This window comes from Pseudonaja textilis, chromosome Z (genome assembly GCF_049901715.1).
Source record: "Pseudonaja textilis isolate UNSWEBS1 chromosome Z, rPseTex1.2, whole genome shotgun sequence".
Classification (NCBI taxonomy): domain Eukaryota; kingdom Metazoa; phylum Chordata; class Lepidosauria; order Squamata; family Elapidae; genus Pseudonaja; species Pseudonaja textilis.
This window is the reverse complement of record NC_142008.1, coordinates 21,188,372-21,213,366: the sequence shown is the minus strand read 5'-3', so window position 1 is coordinate 21,213,366 and position 24,995 is coordinate 21,188,372. Positions and strand designations below refer to the sequence as shown.

The 24,995-nt window shown below is 38.1% G+C and overlaps 1 protein-coding gene and 1 pseudogene across 5 annotated transcripts in view; both read left to right on the top strand.

The window, feature by feature from the left end:
- The window catches only part of CDK14 (cyclin dependent kinase 14), a 249,999-nt gene that overhangs the window by 17,567 nt on the left and 207,437 nt on the right, over nt 1-24,995 (top strand). The window lies entirely within an intron of this gene.
- Nucleotides 8,059-10,679, top strand: LOC148123935 (uncharacterized; annotated as a pseudogene).

Below are 24,995 nucleotides of genomic sequence, written 5' to 3'. Positions count from 1 at the left end.
CATAGAGACAGCTGGAGCTACCGCTTCCCTTAATATAACATTATTTGAAAAAAGCTCTCCTTTGGTAGATATAATTAAAGTGGTATAGCCATGGAAGCACTTTGGTAGATTGTTGGGCTGGGTCAATGGAAAATACACAAGGGTGCATGCACTCACACATCCACACACACATCCTTTCTTATAGTATTGCATAAATAGGAAGGGTAAGATATGTCTCACACACAAGTACTTTCCAGTGTTTGTTCCTGTCATGTTTTTTATAGGTCTCTATTGAGTGATGGAGAAAACCAATAAAAATGTTGTTATGCTTCAGTCAGCACTCCTATCATCCTTCTTTCTCATTCCATAAAAGCAAGGTTCAGTAAGTTTCTATTTATGTTCTGTTCTGTCTTGGTTGGATATGTACTATTCCATTTAGTTGGTGCTAAATGGGAGAAAGCTATAGAAAGTTGAATGTTGTTTTACAGGGACTGTTCTTTGAAAATCTGTTTTGACTCTTTAACAGTTGTTTTGCTTAATGTTAACCATCTGTATATCATATATCATAAATAGAAAGAAATAATTGTCCCTGCTGAAAATTGAAGCTAGTAAAAATATATTTTTGGGCGGTTGAAAATACTGATAATAGTTCATTGATGCTTTTGTTCATAAGAATTTTTACTTCATTAAATGTTTACATGTATCTTCAAATATGAAACCAATTATTTCCATTCATTTCTTCTTAATAAAAAAAAGCTTCCAGTAATTTAATTATGCTTAATTTATGTTTCTAACTGCAAAATAGATTTAATAAAGACAAATTGCAGAGAAAGAAAATATATTTCATGTCAAACATTCATGAAAAGTGTCAGATTTTATACAGTTCATTGTATATTGAAACTATTGTAGCTTGCTATAACATTTTTTTAAAACTTTGTTATAAATCTATTATGATAATGGCAATTATAGGTAGAAGCATTAGAAGCATTTTTAGAAACATTTGCTGACTGTTTCAGTGTTAGTAGGCATTGCAAATTCAAATTGCAATGCCTACTTGTACTTTAGGTTCTGAGCCCAGTTTTTCAATTATTATAGTCTTCCATTACTATTTCTTATAGTAATAAGAATCTCTTTGTTGAATTTGGATCTTGGAAGTGTCATTCTTTCCCTGCGTAATTCAACCTTTAAAGACATTTTATTCAGTTAAACTGTAAAGAGTCTTGGCTTGTCAGAAAATTTAATTTTAATTTTCTTAAAATAGGGTGCTTTTATAGTATTTGGTTATTTAATGTAAATTAAAAGAGCATTCCATATTTGAAATATAATCTTTACCTTTACTAGTTAATATTTTTATTATTTATGTTAGTCTATAAGCTAGTGTTGTATATATTATAGCTTGTTTTTTGGCTGAACCTTTTGTTTAGAATATGTGTGAATAGATACATATTTGCTTGATAGGAAAGACATCACAGATGACAGATATATATGTTGGACAGAAAGATGTATATTTGTTAAATATTTATCATATGTTATAGTCAAACTGTATTTATTTCAAACTTAGGATAATAATACTGTATAAAATTAAATTTATAATTGTAATTACAGGTAATCTCCAGATTATGAGAGTTCCCTTGGTGAATGTTCGAAGTTACAGGATAAGTGCCCCTTAGCATTTGTGAACAAGGCCCAAAACTATGAATTTTGCAGCACCACGGCAGTTGTTTGTCCTTATGAACAACCACAGAGGCTCTGCAACATTCGTCCTGCATGTTACCAGCTGAAATGGAGCTTCTGAAGGGTGCTCTCCTTAGAAGCCCTGTTTGAGTGTCCAGGTGACTACCTGTATAATGGAACAATATAGTTCTGAATTTGCTCGTTGGTCCAATCATTGGGTTTCATTTGGGAGCTTTATATTAAGTTATTTATGCTTAAGTCATACTTTATAACCTAGGGTAGGGGTAGATTTTGAAATACTCTCCCAACCAGATAGAAAGGGGTTTAGTTAGAGACCTTGAGTGGAAACTCTTAAAACAAATTCTTGGGATGTCTAAATTTAGCTGAACATACTGTATATAAATATTTGGTGTGAAATGTTACTCCCCATTCCTAAAAGCCCCTATTTGGGATATGTTGTTTTTCACTATATTGTATTTTCCTCGAGGGAAATAAACATTTTTGACCTTGGCTTATGGTGAGATTTTCTGTAGCTTTTGAAGTCAGGCTGATAGAATTATCCATGTTTGCTGCTTTCAGATTCACTATTTAATTTGATTTCTGAGTTTAATGTAATCAGATGGCATATTAATAGTTTTCTAAAAAGACTTGCAATGCTTTTGCAGCAGCCAAGTGAAAATGAATGAATACAGTGATAAATTCTCAACCTTTAATAACATCCTTTCTATATATTATACTTGATTTTTAAGTAACTTTGGATGTTGATGTCATATAATACTGTGTCATATAATGTTGATGTCATATAATACTGTGTCATATAATTTTTACGTAAGATATGATATTGATAATAGATTAGTTCATAAGTAAGCACCTTATTGGGGTACAGTTAAAACACATTATTTCTAATTACAGTGGTTTCAGTAAAGAAACATCTGAATAATTATTTGCTTTTAAAACAGATAGTCAATGACAGTTAGTTTTAGCTTGACTCATTCCCGAGAGAAGTCTTACTAGTAAAGAATCAGGGGTAACTTTTCTTCTTTATATATGAAATTGGAATATGAAATTTTGGAATCTAATAAAGTGGAATGGTAAAAGGTTCAAATTAAGAAAAGTAGATAGATGTGCATCCCAACAGCAAACTGGTAATTTTACAATGACACCTAATCTGGACTGAGAAGAATAGATATGTTTGATCATAGTACCTATGAAGTATACAATTTAATTCTATAATTGCCACTCTGGTGGTGAGCACCCAGTATCAGTTATATGTGTGGGGCCATTTTGGAAGCATATTGCAACAAAATTAATTTGTTGCAATTAAAATTAATTTGTAAGCTACAGTGTTGCCTGTGAAAAATTGCTAACTGTATGAGATGAAATAGCACATAGGAGTATCTGTAGAATAAGGAAAGTTTCTGTGAGGACCAGGGCCAAATTATTCAAACATCCCCTGCCAGTGACAAAATTGTTGTTCTGGGTGGGTTCAGTGGGGACTGCCTGTGACAACTGTAAGGGAGCTCACCAACTTGTGCATCACGATATCCAAACTTGCAAACAAGTACAAAGAAGCTGAAATGCATCATCCAAATGCTTCTTTGTTTTATATATTTGTTGAAAAGATGTTTGCTACTTTGAGCTTCAAAAATGTGTATGGTGTGCATGTCTTTGTATTTGTGTATATGGGAATGTATATGTGTATTTGTGTATTTGTGTTTGGAGTGGGGGAAGAGGTTTTTTTTTTTCTCCCTAATTTTTTGCAGGGTTATTCAGTGATTCCATTCTTAAATTTTATGCTGGAAACCCTCTCCAAATTCTTGTTTTTTCTGCATTCCGTCTGTCCATTTTAAGTAGGTAAGACTGTTACAATATTCTATGGATAGTATTATAAGATTTATGTGTTGGTGGATGTTATGATATGAATATGAAATGAAATTGATTGCTATTCAAGGCCAAATAAAGGTAATAAATAAATTAATGTCTTGTTTCCCATATTCAGATCATATTCAGACAGTCAGGGTATTTGATATTTTTATGGTACGCCTAATAGTGGTGATGACATTATAATAAATGCCTCTTACTATGTAGGCATAAAATGATTACATAACTTTTTTTTCTAATGATTTATATAGCATTTGGCAGCTGAAAAGGCAGGATGATGGGCAACTCACTGAAATATGGAACATTAAATTGTGGCAATTGCAGCGATAATGTCTCAGTCATTCAGGTACAGAATGTGTGAACGTAGCCATGGTATCCGGTATTCTGTGTAGCTGATGGAAAACAGAAGATTAAAAACTGTTCCTGTCTGAGTTTCCATGCAAAGAAATTGGAAGCTTCATCTAGTGTAACTGCAGGGGTTCTTAATTATGGAAATGAAAGCAGTTGGTTATCATGAGAGTCTTGTACCAAAACTCACAGATCCTCTCCATCTAATAATTTTCTTCTCTGCGTGTGTGTGTTTAACAATGTTAACTTTTATCTATTAACATTATGTGTTTTGTCCAGCAGAGCTGGACAAAAGCTGGCACTACTTTTGAATGAGACACAAAATCACATGCTGGTGCTGAATGATCTGGCTTTGTAGGCAATGTTCTTTTCTTAAGTTTCATCCGCTAGTTTAAACATTCTTATTTAGTGAGGACCTATAACTATTTCAATCCTATATTGCTACTATTTTCTCAATTACTTACAAAGTACAAAATATATTTTATATATATATGTATGTATGTGTATGTATGTTTGTAAACACACACACACACACACACACACATATATGTTATTCGGGTTTTCTCCCGCGTAAAATTGGAAGTATCTAGGCGATGTTTTGATGAAGCCTCATTCATCATCATCAGGCTTGTGTCTTCGGCTTTGTGCTTTTTGGAGTAATGTGAGCTTGCAACTGCTTACTCCGAGAAGCACAAAGCTGAAGACACAAGCCTGAAGATGATGAATGAGACTTCATTGAAACATCGCCTAGATACTTCCAATTTTACGTGGGAGAAAACCTGAATAACCAAAGATCCACATACAAATACCCGCGAAAACCTCAGAAAATTAATACAAATATAAATATATGTTTTCTGAGGTTCTCGCCGGTATTTGTATGTGGATCTTTGGTTGTTCGGGTTTTCTCCCGCATAAGATTGGAAGTATCTAGGCAACGTTTCGATGAAGTCTCAGAACTGACCTCCTCCCTGGTCCAACACCTCAAAGCCACAGGACATGATATTGACTTTAAAAATACCAGAACTATCGCCAAAACCGAACACTTCAACAACAGAATAATCAGAGAAGCCATAGAGATAGAAAAAACGCCCACACAGCATGAATGAATCAGATGACATCTCCCGCCTACCAGCCATTTGGAAACCCGCCCTCACGAACAGATGAGTACCTAACATGAAGAATGACACCAGACCCACACCCATGAGGGCCACACAAGATGCTACCACCACACTTCCACGTAGAAAGCAGACTCACACCCACACAGAAGATGAGACACGACCACGGACCCGAAGCCGCACTGCAGCTGCATCACTACCCGCTTCAAACCCCTCCGAGCCATACATGAAGCGAACCGACACCCACCATGAAGATATGGCACAACCACGAACGCGAAGCCAAATAGCAGGATCACAGCTCACCAGCTCAAATCCCCCAGCAACTAAGACTAACCTGAGCACAACCAAGCCCCCACCTGAACAGAACACACCTCCAGCCAATCAGAACACGGCCAACCCCCCCAACCAATCAGAACACAACAAAACCCCCAACCAATGAGAACATACCCCCACTCAATCAGAACACAGCCAAGCCCCCACCCAATCAAGTCACACCCCCACTAGCAGTTAAAAGGAAGAAGCAGCTGCAAGCTCACATTACTCTGAGAAGCACAGAACCGAAGACACAAGCTTGAAGATGATGAATGAGACTTCATCGAAATATTGCCTAAGATACGTCCAATATTACGCAGGAGAAAACCCGAATAACCAAAGATAGGTAGATAGATAGATAGATAGATAGATTATATATATATATATATATATATATATATATATATATGTTTTCTGAGGTTCTCATGGGTATTTATATGTGGATCTTTGGTTGTTCGGGTTTTCTCCCGCGTAAGATTCAAGTATCTAGGCAACGTTTCGATGAAGTCTCATTCATCATCTTCAGGCTTCTGTCTCCGGCTCTGTGCTTCTCAGAGTAATGTGAGATTGCAGCTGCTTCCTCCTTTTAACTGCCAGTGGGGTGGGACTTGATTCAGTGGGGGCTTGGCTGTGTTCTGATTGGGTGGGGTGTGTTCTCATTGGTAGGGGGTTTGGCTGTGTTCTGATTGGTTGGGGGTTAGCCGTGTTCTGATTGGTTGGAGGCGTGTTCTGTTCAGGTGGGGGCTTGGTTGTGCTCAGGTTAGTCTTAGTTGCTGGGGGATTTGAGCTGGTGAGTTGTGATCTTGCTGTTTGGCTTCTAGTTCGTGGTCCTGCTGCATCTTCATAGTGGGTGTCGGTTTGCTTCATGTATGGCTCGGAGGGGTTTAAAGTGGGTAGTGATGCAGCTGCAGTGAAGTTTCTGGTCCAGGGTCGTGTCTCATCTTCTGGGTGGGTGGGAGTCTGTTTTCTACATGGAAGTGTGGTGGTGGCATCTTGTGTGGCTCTCATGGGTGTGGGTCTGGTGTCCTTCTTCATGTTAGGTACTCTTCTGTTCATGAGGGCGGGTTTCCAAATGGCTGGAAGGCGGGAGGTGTCGTCTCGTTTGTTCATGCTGTGTGGGCGTTTTTCTATCTCTATGGCTTCTCTGATTATTCAGAGAACACGGCTAACCCCCCAACCAATCAGAACACAGCCAAACCCCCTACCAATGAGAACACACCCCCACCCAATCAGAACACAGCCAAGCCCCCACTGAATCAAGTCCCACCCCCACTGGCAGTTAAAAGGAGGAAGCAGCTGCAATCTCACATTACTCTGAGAAGCACAGAGCCGGAGACAGAAGCCTGAAGATGATGAATGAGACTTCATCGAAACGTTGCCTAGATACTTCGAATCTTACGCGGGAGAAAACCCGAACAACCAAAGATCCACATACATACATACATACATACATACATACATACATACATACATACATACATATATATATATATATATATATATATATATATATATATAGCATTCAGCTTTGTTCGGGTATTTTCCCATGTCATTGTAGTTGTGCTTTTAAAGCCATAGAGATTGAAAAAATACCTGAAAGCATGAATAGAAGAGATGACTCCACCAGACTGTCAATTATCTGGAAGCCTGCACTCACAAACAAAAAAATCTCCACACCACAAGCCAAGCAAACACCTGGGCACAAACAGACCCCCTTGATACCTCCAGCTCAAACACACCCCAACCAGGCATCCAGATGAAACCTAGCTTCCTAATAAATGATAGCCGTCCGTTTACCCGAAGCCAAGCCGCACTAAAAGCCTCCAATACAGGAAACACAATGTTGCCAGCCAATCAAGACCAAAAAAAAGCTACAAAACAGACAGAAAATATTAGAAACACCAATCAAGCAGAACACAGCAAACTCCAAGACCAATAAACACAGACCAAGACTCCCAACCAATCAGGATGAAGAAAAAGCCATTCTGGCACAGCAGTAGGCTAGCACCAAATTTAAAACAGAAATGGCTGTGAAAGTCTGACTCACAAACACTATATAGAAGCCTGATGATGGCAGATGAGATTCTGCTGAAATGTTGCTACAACTTTAAAAGCACAACTATGATGTGGGAAAATACCCGAACAAACTGGATAACATACATACATACATGCATACATACATACATACATATGAATTATTTGAAAACAAGCCCTCATGTTGGCTTAGTTCATACATAAAGCTAAACCACTTTTTTTAAAAGAACCAATTCCCTGAACAAAGTTCAGTGGCTTGGTTATAATAAGAGAAAACCAAACAAATACATTGAAAACCAAACAAATACAATATAATATCTGAGATACAAAGTCAACTTCCAAACTTGTCTGTGGGAATACAATTTGTTTTTCAATGAAGCTTTCAAAATGAAGCTTTCAAAATTATATTTATGATCCATATCAGATGAAGCTGTAATTGCTGAATAATATATAGCTTGCATTTGTAGAATATTAATTGAAATTTTTTTAAAAAAATCTTCATTTTGGATTGAAGATTCATAGGGATTGGGAATAAAAATGATAATGATAATAATTTATACATCCTTTTTTGGTAGCCTTGTTTTTCTGGTTCCACTTTATAGTAGCATTTCATTATAGTGCGGTTCTCTGACATAGTATATTTTTGCCACTTCTGACATTGTTCAGCTTCCAGTAGCCTTGCAGGCCCATGCCCTGGTTGCTCACTTGTCAGTAGATGCCCAAGTTCCCCAATGTGGCCCTTGTTAACCTGGGCGATAACCAACCCAGTATAGGCTTCATTTCGTTGTGTTTCACCAAGGTTCATTGCATGGGTGATTGGGTGCACTCAGTCCTGCTCCTCGGCTGAGACCTCTCTGGCATGGTTAAACCTGCTGGTAGTTTGCACTATCGCCCACACAGCTCTCAGCTTCATTGGAGCAGTTAAGCCCCACACCATGTCAAGGCGGCACCTTAACAGTTCTATCAGAGTTAGAGTCTGAATCAGAAGGGGGATATGAAAATTGAAAAATCTGAGAAAACAGCAACTACTTCAGTTTTGGAAAGACCTATGGGAGACTGAGAAAGGTTACAACAGAAATGCTGAGTGGATCAGAAACTTTGAGAAGAAGTTCTCCAAGAACAAAATGGACCAACTGGAAATAACTACTGAAATGATAAGCAACAGAGTGAAAAAAGTCAAGAACTGGACATCGCCTGGCAATGATCAGCTGCATGGTTCTTGGCTCAAATACTTGACCAGCCTGCACAAAAAAAATGGCTGAACAATTCAATGAAATGTTGCAGACAGGAAACATAAGTGAATGGTTAACAGCTGGGAAAACCTACTTGATACAGAAAGATCCTGGAAAAGGGGCAACACCTGCAAATTACAGGCCAATAACATGTCTGCCAATCATGTTAAAACTGCTGACCAGCATCAGCTGACAGGAACCAGGACTACCTAGAAGCAAATGACATCTTGCCAGTAGAACAGAAAGGAAACAAAGAAGAAGCAGAGGCACAAAAGATCATCTCCTGTCGACAAAATGATTCTAGAGAACTGCAAAAGCCAAAAAACAAATCTATGTACGACTTGGATTGACTACAAGAAAGCATTTGATTCACTACCGCACAGCTGGATCATCAAGTGCCTGGATGTCATCGGAATCTGAAAATGCAGTGGCATTTTCACTGCAAATGCGATGAAGCACTGAAAACAACTGTTCATTGGAAGTGAAAGCTACGGACTGGTCAACATCAAAAGAGGGATTTTTCAGGGTGATTCTTCGTCACCTCTGCTGTTCATCATCGCCATGACCCCCCTGTCAACAGTTTTACAGAAAACTAACCTGGGTTATCAAACTGCTAAAAATTCACATAAAATCTCTCACCTGCTGTACATGGATGATCTGAAGTTATACAGAAATTGAAATCCAGTCACTGACCAATATAGTTCAAATTTTCAGCACTGACATCAGCATGGAGTTCGGCCTGGACAAATGCTCCACAATGGCACTGAAGAAAGGAAAAATTATAGAAAGTGATGGAATCGAAATACCCAATGGACCAACCACCAAGTGCCAACTACCTGAAGCCTACAAATACCTGAGCATATTCCAGCTGGACAATGTCAAGCATGGGCAAGTGAAAAATGTGGTCAGGAAAGAATACAAAGGGTCAGAAAACACAAACACAAACGGTCAGAAAAATTCTAAAAAGCAAACTGAATGGCGATCATACCATCAAGGCTATAAATACCTGGGCCATCATCAAATATACTGCTGGAATCGCAAACTGAACACAGACAGAGCAGGACAGTCTGGATAGGAAAATGAGAAAATTGATGACCACACGCTATGCACTACACCTGCGTAGTGACGTTGACAGGCTATATTTGCCCAGAAATGCAGGCAAATATAGCCTGCATTTAGCAAGTGAAGCAGACAGTCGAAGAAGAAAAGCATGCTCTGGCAGAATATGTGAAAGACAATGTTGAACCAACTTTGATGGAGGTCAACAGTAGGAAGCTGCTCGAAGTGCAGCAAACCAAGAATCAATACAGAAAACAGCTATGCAAACTTGGGCTGAAAGCTGGTGTAACAAAGCATTGCATGGACAGTTTCTTGAAAAGATCCAAAGAAAAGTAGATAAGGAAAGACCTGGTTATGGCTGACCAATAGAACACTGAAGAAAGAGACAGAAGGCCTGATTTGTGCAGCATAAGAATAAGCCATCAGAACAAATGCAATCCAAGCCAGATTAGAAAAATCTGCTGATGACCCCAAACACAGACTCTGCAAAGAAGTGGATGAAACCATCGATCACATACTGAGCTGTTGCAAGACAATCACTCAGATTGACTACAAACAACGTCACAATACAGTTGCTCAGATGGTCCACTGGAACTTGTGTTACAACTACTATCTGCCTGTAGCAAAGAACTTGTAGGATCATAAGCTTGAAAAAGTGATTGAAAATAAGCATGCGAAACTACTGTGGGGCTTCCGAATACAGACTGACAAAGTGTTAGAACACAATACCCTGGATATCATGATTGTGGACACGAAAAAAGTGTGGATCATCAACATTGCCATACTTGGTGACAGCAGAATCGATGAGAAACAACTTGAAAAAATCACCAGATATCAGGATTTGAAAATCAAACTGCAAACTGACTCTGGCATAAACCAGTGCAGGTGGTTCCAGTGGTACTCGGCACACTGCGTGCTGTGCCTAAAGATCCAGGCAAGCCCTTGAAAACAATTGGCACTGACAAAAATCACCATTGGTCAGTTGTAAAAAGCCACCTTACTGGGATCTGTTGACATAATACGCCGATACATCATGCAGTCCTAAACGCTTGGGAAACGCTCTGTTCGACCAGAGATTTGTGATAGGAAACCGAGCATAGTTATCTTATTTGCCATGTACACTGTTGTTTTTTATTTATATGATAATAATAATAAAAAATATCAAATAATTTTAATATTAAAATATGTAATGTTTACAATAAATAAATCCTGAATTATGATTCTTTTTATATATTTGAATTGAGATATTCACTAATGCCCAAGATAGACATCAGTCAAGGCGATTGATGTCCAATAAATATTGGAACTCTGCTGCTTTTCAGCTTGTTATAAGTGGTGCCTATTTGATTAAACAATAATCAAATGTGTCTGCATTAACCATATAGCAATAGCACTTAGACTTATATATCACTTCATAGTGCTTTTACAGCCAGGATCCCCAACTCCTGGGTCCTGGTCCGGTATAATCTGCTGCCAGTTGGAAACCGGTTGTGCAAGTGGCGGGCAAGCATTTGTGCATGTACGAAATCTAAGTTGCACATGACACCATCCCCTCCCCACACTATCCCCGCCAACTGTGCTGGCAGTCCGTGGTGTTAGAAAGGTTGGAGACTGATGCTTTACAGCCCTCTCAGTTTACAGTCAGAATATTGCTCCCAACAATCTGACTCCTCATTTTAGCAACTTTGGAAGACAGAGTCAGCCTTGAACCAATCAGGATCGAACTCTTGGTTGTGAATAGAGTTAGCCTGAAATGCTACATTCTAATTACTGTACCACCACAGCTCCTATATGCGATAAGTATGTTAGTATGTTAAGCAAATTCAGTAGAGCTACTGTTTCAGTAGTTTCTGAAGTTCGAAAAACAGATATAGGGCAGAGAAAAATATAACTATTTCCTGTACTTAAGAATCCATGTCAAATATAATATATTACTATAATATACTATAATTACTATAATGTTTTTTCTACAAGTATGTTTACATAGATTAGCCAATTAAATTGTAACTTTACAAAATTTTAGCCTTTCAATATATAAGTAAAAATTTGGGAGCAGATATCCATCATTGAAGAAAACACGGCCTGCTTGTAATAAAACAAATGTAGAACTTATATAAATAATGGGTTCTAATTTTTCTGTGGACTTCGGAACATGTCTTTTTCCAGGCCCATTAACCAAGCTTCTATCCTGGCATTTTGTTCCAGACTCTTCAGTCCAGTACTTTGGGATAATGCAAGTGAAATTAAATAATACAATGCATACCACATGTATCCAAGCAAGTTTCCTAAACTATACCATAGAATAGTTTAAACTGCAAGTAAAATTTAACTACTCTTAAGATGTAATAATTCTTTTTACGCAGTTAAAATAATTCTTACGCTCTTATAGGAGCTGTTTTTAAATAAGGAAAAGGTAAATTGGTTTTGTAACGTATAAATAGCAAGGGTTTTTTTTATCTAAAGCCGGAGAATCACTTTTCCTATCCTTCAGATATATTGATTAGCAAGTTTTGTCATTTCTGTTAATGTTGTATAATTAATGATGATAGTTGCAATTCTTTTTTCCATTAGTTTAGAGATTATATAGTATTAGTCCTAAAGGAGCTATGTTGGCTGCATATAATTTTTGTGCCAAATGACAAGATTGTAATAATTATATTTACAGCCCTAAATGTTTAGGTCCTTGATTTTTTACGTAATGCCTCTCCCATTTGAATCTCCCTGCTTAAATGTTAGGAATACTTAAAAGAATTCTACATTTAAGAAGCATTGCCTAGCACTTTCTGACTTGGACTTCACCTTTTACGCCTTCATTTATATTACCTATAGTCTAGCTAAGTTATATTGGCATAAATCTCTTATTATTAAGTTATTATTAAGTTGTCGATTTTATTCAGCTATTTCAATTCCTTGTTTTACATAAACATGTTTTATGGCTTGTAATCTGTCCAAATACTCATAATAAGCTGGGTAAACTATAAATACTTTCAAAAAATTAATGACCAAGATACTTTAATAAACTAGCTATTTTTTATTGTATTTAATGATTAATGGTTGAAGAAGCCCTTTTTTAATAAGGTAAAATACTGCTTATAAAGGAAAAGTCAGAAGGTTTGAAGATGTTTTGGATTTGATTACTTTTTTCAGTTCCACTGAGTTGAACTTTAGCATAACAAACAAGTTACTGTAGGGTCTGGTTGACCTGCCATAAAGTCATTGAGAAATGTCTCATTCCACTCAGCTGAAAATGATCGTTATAAAATCATTTAACACAAGGAGAGAAATTCGTTTTAATGGACTTTTATGCTCTGTTATGTCCTACTTATAAATAATCACTTTAGCCTATCCTAGTGAGATCAATATATAAACAGATTAATACACATAAAACATGGAATTTGCCCTAGTGAATTATATTGATCACCAATGGAACATAAAGGAGAAGCATAATCGTCTTCAAGTTATGAAATAGATGAGTTCCTGGGGTAATTAAAAATGGGTTTCTGTTCTATTGTGACTCAGAGATGCTATTGCATTCTGTTAATACATATTTTATTGCTTACTCGGTTGCTGGTAGATTGCAATTGAAAGTAGTTTTTGAATGTCTTCTTTGTGAAACATTGATTATATTGCCCACTGCATTGAAGAGACTTGTTTGCCAGCAATAAGACATCTTTTTCCCCCCTAGGATCATTGTATTTTTTAAAAGGAAAAAAAACCCACAGCATCAAGCCTTAGTGCTTCACAAGTTTTTTTCCCCTTTTTAAACAAAATGGGAAAAACAGTTTCTTTTCAGTAAGTATTAAATATTCTGGATTTAGAAAACTTGTTTAATTCTGCAATCTAAAATTAAGGAAAACAATGGGGGAACAGTATCACTAGGAAATAAACATTTGTTTGGAAATCTATTTAGTATGCTACTTTAGACATGCCTGAAGTCTTCCATCTACTCAGAGGAATTGTGTGTTTAAATCTTTTTTTCTAAGTTGCAAGGTACCATGTTCTCACAAATTACTTTTAAAGCTTTTTCCACTTTCAAAAGTGTTTTGCCATATAGCCTGAGGCTGCTTGAGTAACATAAGTCCAACCCTTTTTTGCCCAGGAAGTGCAGAATTATCTTGGGGCGTCCATGTCTCTGTCTTTTCCTGTTAGGCTGACCTTTTCACACTGAACAGAATTAATGCCCTCTCTAGAAAGCTAAATGGAAGGTGTTTATAACTCATTATTTTGAGATTTTTAGTTTGGTAAAAGTGCCATTTAAAAATTATTGCCATTACAGCTTATTCTTCATAAGATATTCTACGACCATGGTTTGATACTCCCCTCAAGTATCAAAGTAAAAATGCTTTCAGCAACTTTATAATATTAAAGATCATGGTAATAATGAAATTTTGAAGCTGATGTTCCTTTTACTTGATTTTATAATTGTTTTGCCTATTTAATTCCAACAATTAAAGTAGAGCAAAAGGAGGATTCAACTTTCTCTCTGAAGGGTGCTGGAGGGGATGGAAAAATGAACCAATCTATGTTTGTAAAAACTTTTTGTCCCTGGCTGATCTTCAGAATCTTCTTAGAGTGATCTTTTCATGGTATTCTAGCAGTGTTAATATGCAAGTACTCTTTTCAGGTTTATCATTGTACCTGCTAGAAACATCTTGTGTGTGGAGGGAGTTGGAAGCAATGTATGTTTTAGTGTTTATGATATGAAGGAATGCTTTCCTTGTTTTAAGAAGGGTACAACAACCATTTTAAATGTTGAGTGGATGAATTAAAAACAGATAATGCTGCTGTTATGCCAATAGTTTGATTCAATTGTATCGTATCCTTGGTAAAAGAGACTTTTCCTTCCAAGGCACATTATGATTTAGTGTGGCTTTTTATTTAAAGCAAGTAATTCATATGAATAATTGTATCATTTATGAATGCTTATCTGTTTACTTCAATGTTCTCTAACTTTTGAAAGGGGGAATTGTATCTTGTTTCTTACTATCACTACCATGCATTTAACTTGCTTTCTCCAGGGTGAGAACTGGAATAAAGGGAATGTGAGGCTTTGCTGTAAAATGTTGCCATCCTTTACCATATGTTCCTTAAATATGTTGATTTGTATTCTCAGACTCACTAACTAACTTAATCAGCATCTATACTAATTAGAAATCTGACCAATAAGAGGTCGGTAAAGCTGTGCTATTTAACAACAGTGCTTTGTTTGGGATACTATTTTTAAGGAATATCCTTTTCTATAAAGAGCTTTGATATGCCACTATTTATTTGTTTGTTTAACATTCTATTTATTTTTATTTGTATCCTGCTTTTATTATTTGTGCAAATAACTCAAGGCAGCAGACATATCCAATAGATCTTTTTCCTCCTGTTTTTGCCACAACTCTTGAGCCAAAACCATATGGACTACACAACTCGATCAGGGAAAAGCAATAGATGCAATCTACATAGTCTTCTGTAAAGCCTTTGATTCAGTGATACATGACAAACTACTCCTAAAACTAAAATTTTGCAGTATTTCTGGACACCTGCATAACTGGATAGAAGCATTCCATCAAACAGACAACAAATGGTCAAAATTGGGAGCGTCCTATCAAATTCTGTACCTGTCAACAGTGGTGTCCCCCAAGGCAATGTTCTAGGACCAACTCTTCCTACTCTACAAAAATGACCTCTGATCATATCAAGAGCAACTGTGTTCTCTTTGCTGATGATGTAAAGCCACCTCAGACGATACTGCTACCCTTCAAAAAGACCTCGACTATGTAACAGAATGGTCAAACAAATGGCAACTTCAAATCTCAACAAATATATGCTCTGTCTTACATTTTGGCAAAAAAAATCAGAAAATAAAATACAAGCTGAATAGTCAAGACCTTGTTGATGATCCAAACTCTGTCAAGGATCTTGGGAGTACTCATCTCAAATGACCTAAGTGTTAGAGCCCACTGTAACTACATAGCCAAAAAAGTATTAAGAGTTGTTAACCTAATCCTACGTAGCTTTTTCTCTGGTAATATCACACTACTAACTAGAGCATACAAAACATTTGCTAGACCAACACTTGAATACAGCTCATCAGTCGAACCTGCATTACGTATCTGATATTAATACAGTTGATAAAGTCCAGAAATATTTCACAAGAAGAGTTATACACTCCTCTACTCGTTGCAGAATACCTTATGCCACCAGACTTGAAATTCTAGATCTAGAAAACCTAGAACTATGCCGCCTTCGGTCTGATCTAAGTATAGTATATAAAATTATGCATTGCAATGTCCTACCTGTCAATGAATACTTCAGCTTAAACCATACCAATACAAGAGCACACAATAGATACAAACTCAAGGTAAACCGTACCAAACTTGATTGCAGGAAATACAACTTCAGCAACAGAGTGGTCAATGTGTGGAATACTCTATCCGACTCTGTAGTTTCTTCCCAAAAACTTTAACCTTAGACTGTCTACTATTGACCTCACCCCTTTCCTAAGAGGTCTGTAGGGGGCATGCATAAGCGCACCAACATGCTTACTGCCCCTGTCCTATTGTTTCTTTTTATTTTTCTTATATGTATCCATTTCATGTATTCATAACTATGTTTATACTTATGCCTGTTATCTTGTAATCACTTGACAAAATCAATCAATAAAATAAATAAAGTAAAATAAAGTTGAACTGAGAAAGGATGACTTTCTGCTGACTTACATGGTGGCTGTGTATGTTTATGGGAGGAACCACTGAATTTTTATACATAATTTACACTGCCATTGAACATCTTTCCTTGTTCCTCTATAGCTGTAAATGTGCTATAATTTTAAAATTTGACAAAATGAGCACCCTCTGTGAGGATAAAATCTCAAAAGAATGAGTATAAATGTTTCTTTCCTGTTTGAGTTTGGCTTTCTGTGTTCTTTGATGTTGCTTTCCAAACTAATTGAATTTTATGGACATCAAAACCAGTTTTATGGTCCACACCTTGAATATTGTATTTTTAAAAATCTGCTGGAAGGTGTGGTGATTTGGGCTGAGGTGAGTTTGTGGGCTGATGTGTTTGTACTCTATACTCAATAAATGATTGTCCTTTAATTTTTTTTTTCAATATGGTTCATAGGGTAGGAGGTTCTGTTTTCTGTGAACAAGAATTCTAATTGCAATATAGGTTTTAACTCTTCCCACACACTTGGACCATTTTTATAGTAATATAATTACTGCATAATGCTGAGATACTATTATACAGTGTGGATAAAATGCTAATGGCAGCATAGTGTACTTAGTCACATATCATTGGTCTCCAAAGGCTCATGGTTTTATTGGTTTGTTAATTTGTTAAAATAAGTTTAATTTCTGTCTATTATTGTAGTCTATATTTAATTTTTCCTGAACTATATACACTCTCTATTTTTCATTGCTTGAACATTTCACTACCGATTATTGCAAAACTAAAATATGCATTCAGATTATTCTACTATTAATATCATTTGGGTTAGTGCACCTGAGTAAGATATTATAAATATTAAACAGACCTACAAAAGAGTGAGTGGCAAATCATTCTATATGGTTATGGCAAATATTTCTATAGTTTGCAAGGTTTTCTCTATTAATTTTAGTTTTTTCTTTTAATTCATTACTTTCCGTGTTTAATCAAGGTGAAAATGTTATATGGAATATTGTATGAATCTTACTTAAAGCTAATTTTTCTGTTGACAATAATAGTTCAGCCCCTTAATTGTTTTCAGTTTTCCATAACCTTTAAATCAGATGGTCAGCTTTTTTTTCTAGCTGTAAAATCATGTTGTTCCTTAGTATCTGCATAAATCATCAGTCTGCTGATTAGACATTAGGAGAATATTTTTTTTAAGAATGGGACATAGAGAAGAAAATCCAATGTATAAATAATGTATGACACGATACAATTTGTTGGTGTTATCTAACAAATGACATACAGCGCAGTAATCTACACCTAGATTAAATTTGTAATATTCTGTTTGCAATATTCACTATCCCTACACTTTTTATTTATTTGAACAGAAGTTTCTGCTGTGGTTTGGAAGCAAAAGATAAAAAATAGGAAATTGAATAGGTTAACATGAATAGCCTGCTGGCCTTGAAAAATAAAGAATCATCTAATTTGAATGCTAGAATACCATGAAAATGAGTGTAAACAACCTCTCAAAGTGTATGCAGAATATCTCTCAGACTTAAAAAAAATCCTATTAATCACAAAAATTGCATTACTTTATTGTACACTTTGCTGAAAATCAAACTGATGTGCAAAACCATTAAGTTTAGTGACACGATATTTTGACATTTAAAAAGTTTAATGATGCGATTGCTGCATCCAATATGTTAGTTGTTAGATGAGAACTACTAGATTTAACATCTATTTGAATTTATAGTTGCCAGTATATTAAATAATATATCTTGAGAAGCCAGCTTTAAATTAATCCTTAAAAGCAAAGCAAATTTATGTTAAAGCCAAAGCCAATGGTTATGTTTTAATCTGGTGGTAGTACTTCTGCTAGCACTGTAAAGGCAAGAAAGTTGTATTCTGATGGTAAACTGTAATAAGCTATTTAGATTTAGGAACAATAGTATATACAGATAAATTGTTATTCTGTTGAATAGAGCAGAGCTTAGCTCCTTGCCTAAGGATCCCTGCTTAACAGCCACTTATATGACCATGGGCAGTTACACTGCATTTGCCCTTTGGTTCTTTGAATTGGATTATAAGATTATTTATTTATTACTTACCATATTTTTCAGAGTATAAGATGCTCTGAAGTACCTAGCATTTGTGGAGGAAAACAAGAAAAAAATCTGCCTCTTCCTCCTAGCAATATTCTTCCTTGCAACAAACAACAAACATTCTGGTCAGCTTCAGCACAGTCTGATTAGTACAAGCAGCTGATTGTTGGTTGGATTGGCCTCCAGGCGATCAGCTGTTTCTTTGGCTTCTGCGTTTTCAGCCTCTGTGCACCCCATTTTCAGCCTCCGTGCACCCCATGTTTTGCCCATTCTGAATTGGAAAGGGACAAAAATGGGGTGTGCGGAGGGCAAAAATGGGGTGCATAGAGGCCAAAAATGGGATGCAGAGACTGAAAATGGAGCGTGTGGAGGCGGCAATAGGTGATGGCAATCCCTGCAGCTTGAAAAAGCTGGCTGCTTGTTCTAATCAGGCTGTGCTGAACTTACCAGGTTATATGCTATTTGTTGCAAGGAGGCAAATTGCTAGGAGGCAGAGGCTGAAGGGTGGAGGCTGGCGGGTGGGCGGGGCTTCGGCAACATTTCCTATATAAGACGCAGAGACATTTCCACCCCCTTTTGGGGGTGGATAAAGTATGTTTTACACTCTGAAAAATATGGTATTTATTTTTCAAATTTTTAAGGCCAGCCTCTTATCAGATAAACTATTCTATGTTGCATGTCAGAAGTGTACACCATTTAAATTTGCCCAGCAGGCAAATTTATCCTCTGTCTCTCACTGAATATATGGCCTACATGGCTGATACGTGGAATAATTAGCACACTTAATTAAGTGGAATTGTGAATTTATGATTTGATGTGATGGGTGAGAAAATTAAGCTTGTGACATGTTGGTAATTATTGATAAGTGAAAATCTTAGGATTTTGAAATCTTTTCTCAATATGATATTAATTGATTTAAATCTGAGCCTATACAAGTCAGGAATACCAAAAAAAATCTGTTCTTCTTTGTCAATTTCATGGGTTCTAGTGGGTATAACTTATCTTGAATTGAGAGTCTTAATTTAATAAATGTTATTTTGTGTCTGTAAGTAATTATGTTCAGTTCATTGTTGAATATGAGATACTCAAGGGGCAACATTAATTCACATGATGTAGTCTTAGGAATTAATGGTGATTCCCTTTTTTTGAAGAAATTTCACATGAACTTTGATGTAAGAAGGCTCATTATTTTAGGTAGTGATGTATTCCTGAATTATTTACAGTTTGAATTATATAAAATTAGGAAGATAATTATAAAAATAAACATATGTTTCAGTTGACAGAAAATAATAACAATACAAAGTTGGAAGTGACCAGCTTGATGTTACTCATGTCGGGGGGTGTCTGTGCTGGCCTGGGAGGGGCTGTCTCCAGCGGATAAAGGTGAGACTAGAGTGAGCGCCAAACCATTGTCCTCCAGAGGAGCCTCGCTGTCATTCTCAGGCCATGCGGAGAATCCCTGGATGGTGGCACAGTTACCCGGAGGCCTGGGCAGTGGAGGGCAAACACCCTGTTGGCCCTCAAGCCCCAGGGCACCAGGACCCCACAGCCCAGCCCAGCCACATTTCCCCAAGGAGACTCCCGGCTGCTCTAACCTCCTCCTCAAGGATGTTGCTTCTCTGCTTTCTCTTTTGGGCCAGGTTTCTCATGGGGTGTGCAGGATGGCAAAGTGTGTGAGTCAGAAGGACACTCACTTCCTTTCCTTGTGTGGAAACCTGGCTTTTTAACCAAAGCGTTCTCAGTGATAGAATGGGAGACCACCAGGAAAAGTCAGAAAGAGGGGGCAAGGGGATGGCAAAAGGGCAGGGGGGCTGCTGGTGACCACATGCTAAATCAGGACTTATTCAGACCCTCCTCCCTCTCCTTTTCTTCATTTTCCTTTCTTCTTCCTTCCCCTCTTTCCTTATTTTTTTTTGTCTTTCCTTTTTTCCTTTCTCCTTTCCTGTCCCTTCTTGGATAGTCAGATGTAAACAGGGAAACATTTCTTGATGCCTCCTTGCCTTGTGATCAAATGACACTTTTGCTAGTAGTTTATGGCCACCTAAAAGACTGAGAAAAAGCTAGGCTCAATATATCTCATGTTTGCATTTAATGGGGGCACAGACAACAGTACAGCAAAACTGTCAAAATGGTGGTTGTGTTAATTGATCAGAGCGCCTCTGTTTTTTTATATGCAACAGCTTTAACATTTAGGAACAGAGCTAAGTTAGTTGCTTTTCTATTAATACATAATCCTAAAAGGGCTCTCCTGTAAGGATCCTGCATTATCTAATTCAGAGGTCTCCAACCTTTTTGGCACCAAAGTCCGGTTTCATGGAAGACATTTTTTGGATCTGTCTGTATGTGTGTGTGAGAGGTGGGGGGAGAGAGAGAGGGAGGTAGTGTGGGAGGGAAAGAGACTGACTATGACTGACACAGTGTACAGTTTGGGAAAGAGGCACAGACAGAAGTGGTAACTTAAATAGTGGGTGGGACATGCATGGACTAAAATAAGAGTGGGATTCTGATTCCAGAGGAAAATCAGAATAAACACACAGGGAAGAGTTCACTAGAAAGGGATTTCTTTTGCTCCAAGGGAAAATCAGAATGAAGACATGGAAAAGCTTTCACAGGAAGAAGATGTTCTGCTCTGGAAGAAAATTAGAAGACACAGAGAGATCTTCACTGGAACCCCAAATCAAACACCCGGTGAAGCAGAAAGTGTTAAGGAAGGAAGGGGAAAAGATAATTCTAATTAAGCCTTCCAGCAAAACAAAGACCCATCACATTGAGGAAGTGCTGAGAAAACCATTCAAAATGAAAGGAAGGGCAGAGAGATGAAGAATGGGGGGTGAGAAATCCAAACCAACTCGTCACAATGCAAGCCGGCAGTCTTGGAAAAGGTGCAAACGCGAGGAATTCCCTTGGGGAGACAGCCATAAGAGGGGAAAGGTAGCTTCTCCCCTCTTCTTCCATTCCAACTGGTTGGAGCATGCTTGTCTTGCAAACTTGTAGAGCTACATGAAGAAAGGAGGGTGAGCCTAGTTGGGATACCGGGGGGGGGGGAGAGGAGGAAAGTGAGGAAAAAGAGGAGAAGGAAGATGAGATAGCAGGAGAAAGTGCTGAGAAAAACTATTTAAAAAATCCAAGACAGACTAAACTGACTTGGCATAGCACAATGCCTCTTTGCAAAGAAATCCAAAGCATGCAGATGTCTCAGCTTGCAAAGGCTTGGAACAAGCGGTGAAAGCCCTTTAAGTACACGCATACACACACAGAGAGACAAAAATAACACCACAAAAAGCAGGCAGAATGTTGCCATAAGGCATCAAAACACATGAGGCATCAGAACAAAAGCATCAAAATAAAAGCAAAAAAACTCCAATTGAAGTGCAGAGCCCAGTGGTCTTGGAAAAGGTGCAAACGAGAAAGGGATTCCCTTGGAGAAATAGTGCTTATGGTGAAAAGTAGCTTCCCCCTGCCTCTGTTTGCACTCAGAGAAAACTAATCTTCACACACACATACCTTGGGGGATTGTTCCCCGGCAATGAGGCTTTAGGGGACCCCCGGTTCTAAGTTGGGCTTCTGCATACTTTTCTTGCAGCCTTGGAGAGATGTGCAAAGGGAGTGTGAGCCCAGTTGGGGTGGCAGGAGAGGAAGGAGAGGGAGAGTGAAAGGAGAGGGAAAGTGAGGAAGAAGAAGAGAATAGGAGGAAGAAAAAGAGGTAGCAGGAGGAAAAGTAAGCAGGGCCAGGAAAAGGAGAAAGGGGCAGAAACAGACATAGCAGATGGAGCATAGCAGACATAGCAGAAGGAGCAACACCGTCTCTGGTCCAGGTGTTGTGCTCACTTGTGTGTCAGTCTTACTGTTTGAGGGCAGGAACAAAGCCTTCAACTGAACAAAACCCTTGTCCAGCCATTCAGAGCTCGCTACACCTCCATGCAGGAGGAATGAGATCCCGCTGTTCCACAGAGGCTGCATGTGTGCAAGTGGGGTATTTGCATGCAAGTTGGGCGATTAGTAATCTCTAAGAGCAATCCCATTGCTGCGCCACTGATTTCTTCAGCTCTGATGGAGCCAGGGTACCCAAGCTGCTGACAGTGGTTTCAGGAGCCACTTGAGCAGCATGATCTCCCATCCCAAGCCAACCGGCATTGCCCGACTTACTGTCTGCTTGGCTGACCTTCCAGCACAAACCCTCACTGCTCTCCTCCTCCTTGCTTGAGTGGCAGCGGGCTCCGCAGTAGAATGGGTCTCATTATTTCCTAGAGCAGCAAGCTCTGTTGGGCTGGATATGGGTGCAAGGGCTTCGCTCAGTTGAAGGCTTTGTTCCTGCCCTCAAACAGTAAGGCTGACACACACGACCAAGCAGTCCACCTGGGCCATAGATGGCATAGATTTCTGCACCTGGACTTTAGACCCAACGTAGAGCCCCTTAGAGACAACACTGTCATCGCGACTCCACTTTTGGGCATGCACAAGCATGTGAGCGCCGCAGTCTGGATGAAAGAGAAGCACTTAGAATGCAGTCAACCTGCAGGGCAAGAGGGTCTTTGGGGTCGTGAAGCCCATGCGCGCTCGCTGCCCTGTGCAATGCACTCGGGATGGAAAGGGACAGCCCTCTGCTGGCTCCAGGATGGCCTGACAGATCTAAGCGTTGCCACGTTCTGGCCCGGATAGCTGCCACCAGGTTGTAGATTGGCACCTGCTTAGACTGGGCGGGCTGAGATGCCGTGGGCCAGTCCTTCGCTACTTTCAGGTTGGGCCAGATCCAACCATCTCACATATTAGAGGAACCCAGCAGAAATACTGAACTATAGTTTTTATTAGGAAACCAAGCACCCTCTTCTCTGCCTCAGAAAGAACAAAGATCTCTAAATAAAGAATAGAAGAATTGAAACAATAACTGAGTTTCTAGAACAGCCCAAAGAATAAGATTGTCTGCAAGCATTAAAAGATGCCAATGCTGCAATATCAGATATAAACACCAGCTCATTGCAAGGAAAAAAAACCAGCTAATGTACAGCATAGATGCAGTTATAGCTGAATGCTTGGGATGCAAAATCAATGAAGAAGAAGAAAAGCCAAACGACCTGTCACCAAAATGGAAGATCGGACTGAAAAATAAGATCAACAAGCTGGGATCAAATGTAAGCAAGCTAGAACAGATAAAAGAAAAGAAGCTGAAAATAAAGAAGACCAAAGAATACTAAATCATAAAATACACTTAGAAACAAGGAAGATCAAGGAAGCACTGGGAACATTAAAACAACAAATAACAGCTGCAGTCAGGAAGACCAGCAGATATAAAACTCAAATTGCAAATTATAGGCTGAATCTCCAATTTTAATCTAATCAGAAAAATTTCTACCAATCCATCAATGGAGAAACTGCAGTGAATCAGTCAGTACCTGACAAGAAAGAAATAGTACAGTTCTAGGTGCAGATATGGCATAAGCCCCCAAAATACAACAAGAACACAGCTTGGTTAAAGGTGCTAGATAAGAATAAAAAAGAAAATGAAATGAAAAAATTAACATGAAAGAAAGAGTAACAACAGAAATGGTATAAAAAGGGCAAGGAGCATTAAGAATTGCTCAGCACCAGGTGAAAATGAATCCCATGGATTTTTGTTGAAATATCTGAATAGTCTACACCCAACTTCTTGCCAAGCAGTTTAGCAAGGAGATGAAATTGAAGAGTAGCTAACATCTGGCAAAACCTACCTGATAATGAAATACCCAGAAAAAGGGGCAACACTGAGCAGCTACCAGCCAATTACCTGTTTACCATCAACTTTCAAATTACAAACTGGTGTGATAATTGATGCAGCCTAACATTTAGTTGAAAATATGCTTTTTCCATATTTTCATTCCAGCTGAAATGAAATCACCCAAACAGCAGAGAAATAAAATATAAACTTCTGATTGACAAGCTGATTCTGGGAAACTACAAGAGAAGAAAGACCAATTTGAACATAGCATGGATTGATTATAGAAGCGCAATGACTCCCTGTCACAAGATTAGATCAAGGCCTAAAAATAACAGGAGTTAGTAAAAACTCCAGAAGCTTTGTGCAAAGGTCGATAACACAATGGAAGACGTGGTTGCTCGTCAGTGGTGATAGAATGGGAGAAGTTAACATCAAAGAGAGGAACCTTCCAAGGAGTTTCACTATCACCACTACTGTTTGTCATTGCATTGATTTCTCTGTCAACAATACTGAATAATTGGTCTTCAAGAAAGATCACATGAAGATAAAGGAGGCATGGGAAGATGTAGCATTACATGGGCAGTACATAGCAGATAAAGCAGATAATAACAGAAGATGGCATGGCTAAGAGCAGGACAGTTAAAGAAAGAAACGGATGGGCTAATTCTGGCTGCACAGGACCACCAAGCCTTAAGAACAAAACATACAAAGCTAGAATTGAGAAGATAACAACAGACAGTAAGTGCTGTCTAAGTAAAGAAGTTGAAGAAACAGTGGACCACCTGGTTAGCTGCTACAAGAAGATCACACAAGCTGAATACAAGCAACAGCATGACAAAATAGTAACAATAGTATCTTGAAAAATCTGCAAGAAATACCATTTCCCTGGAAGCAAGAACTGATGGGACCATAAAATAGAGAA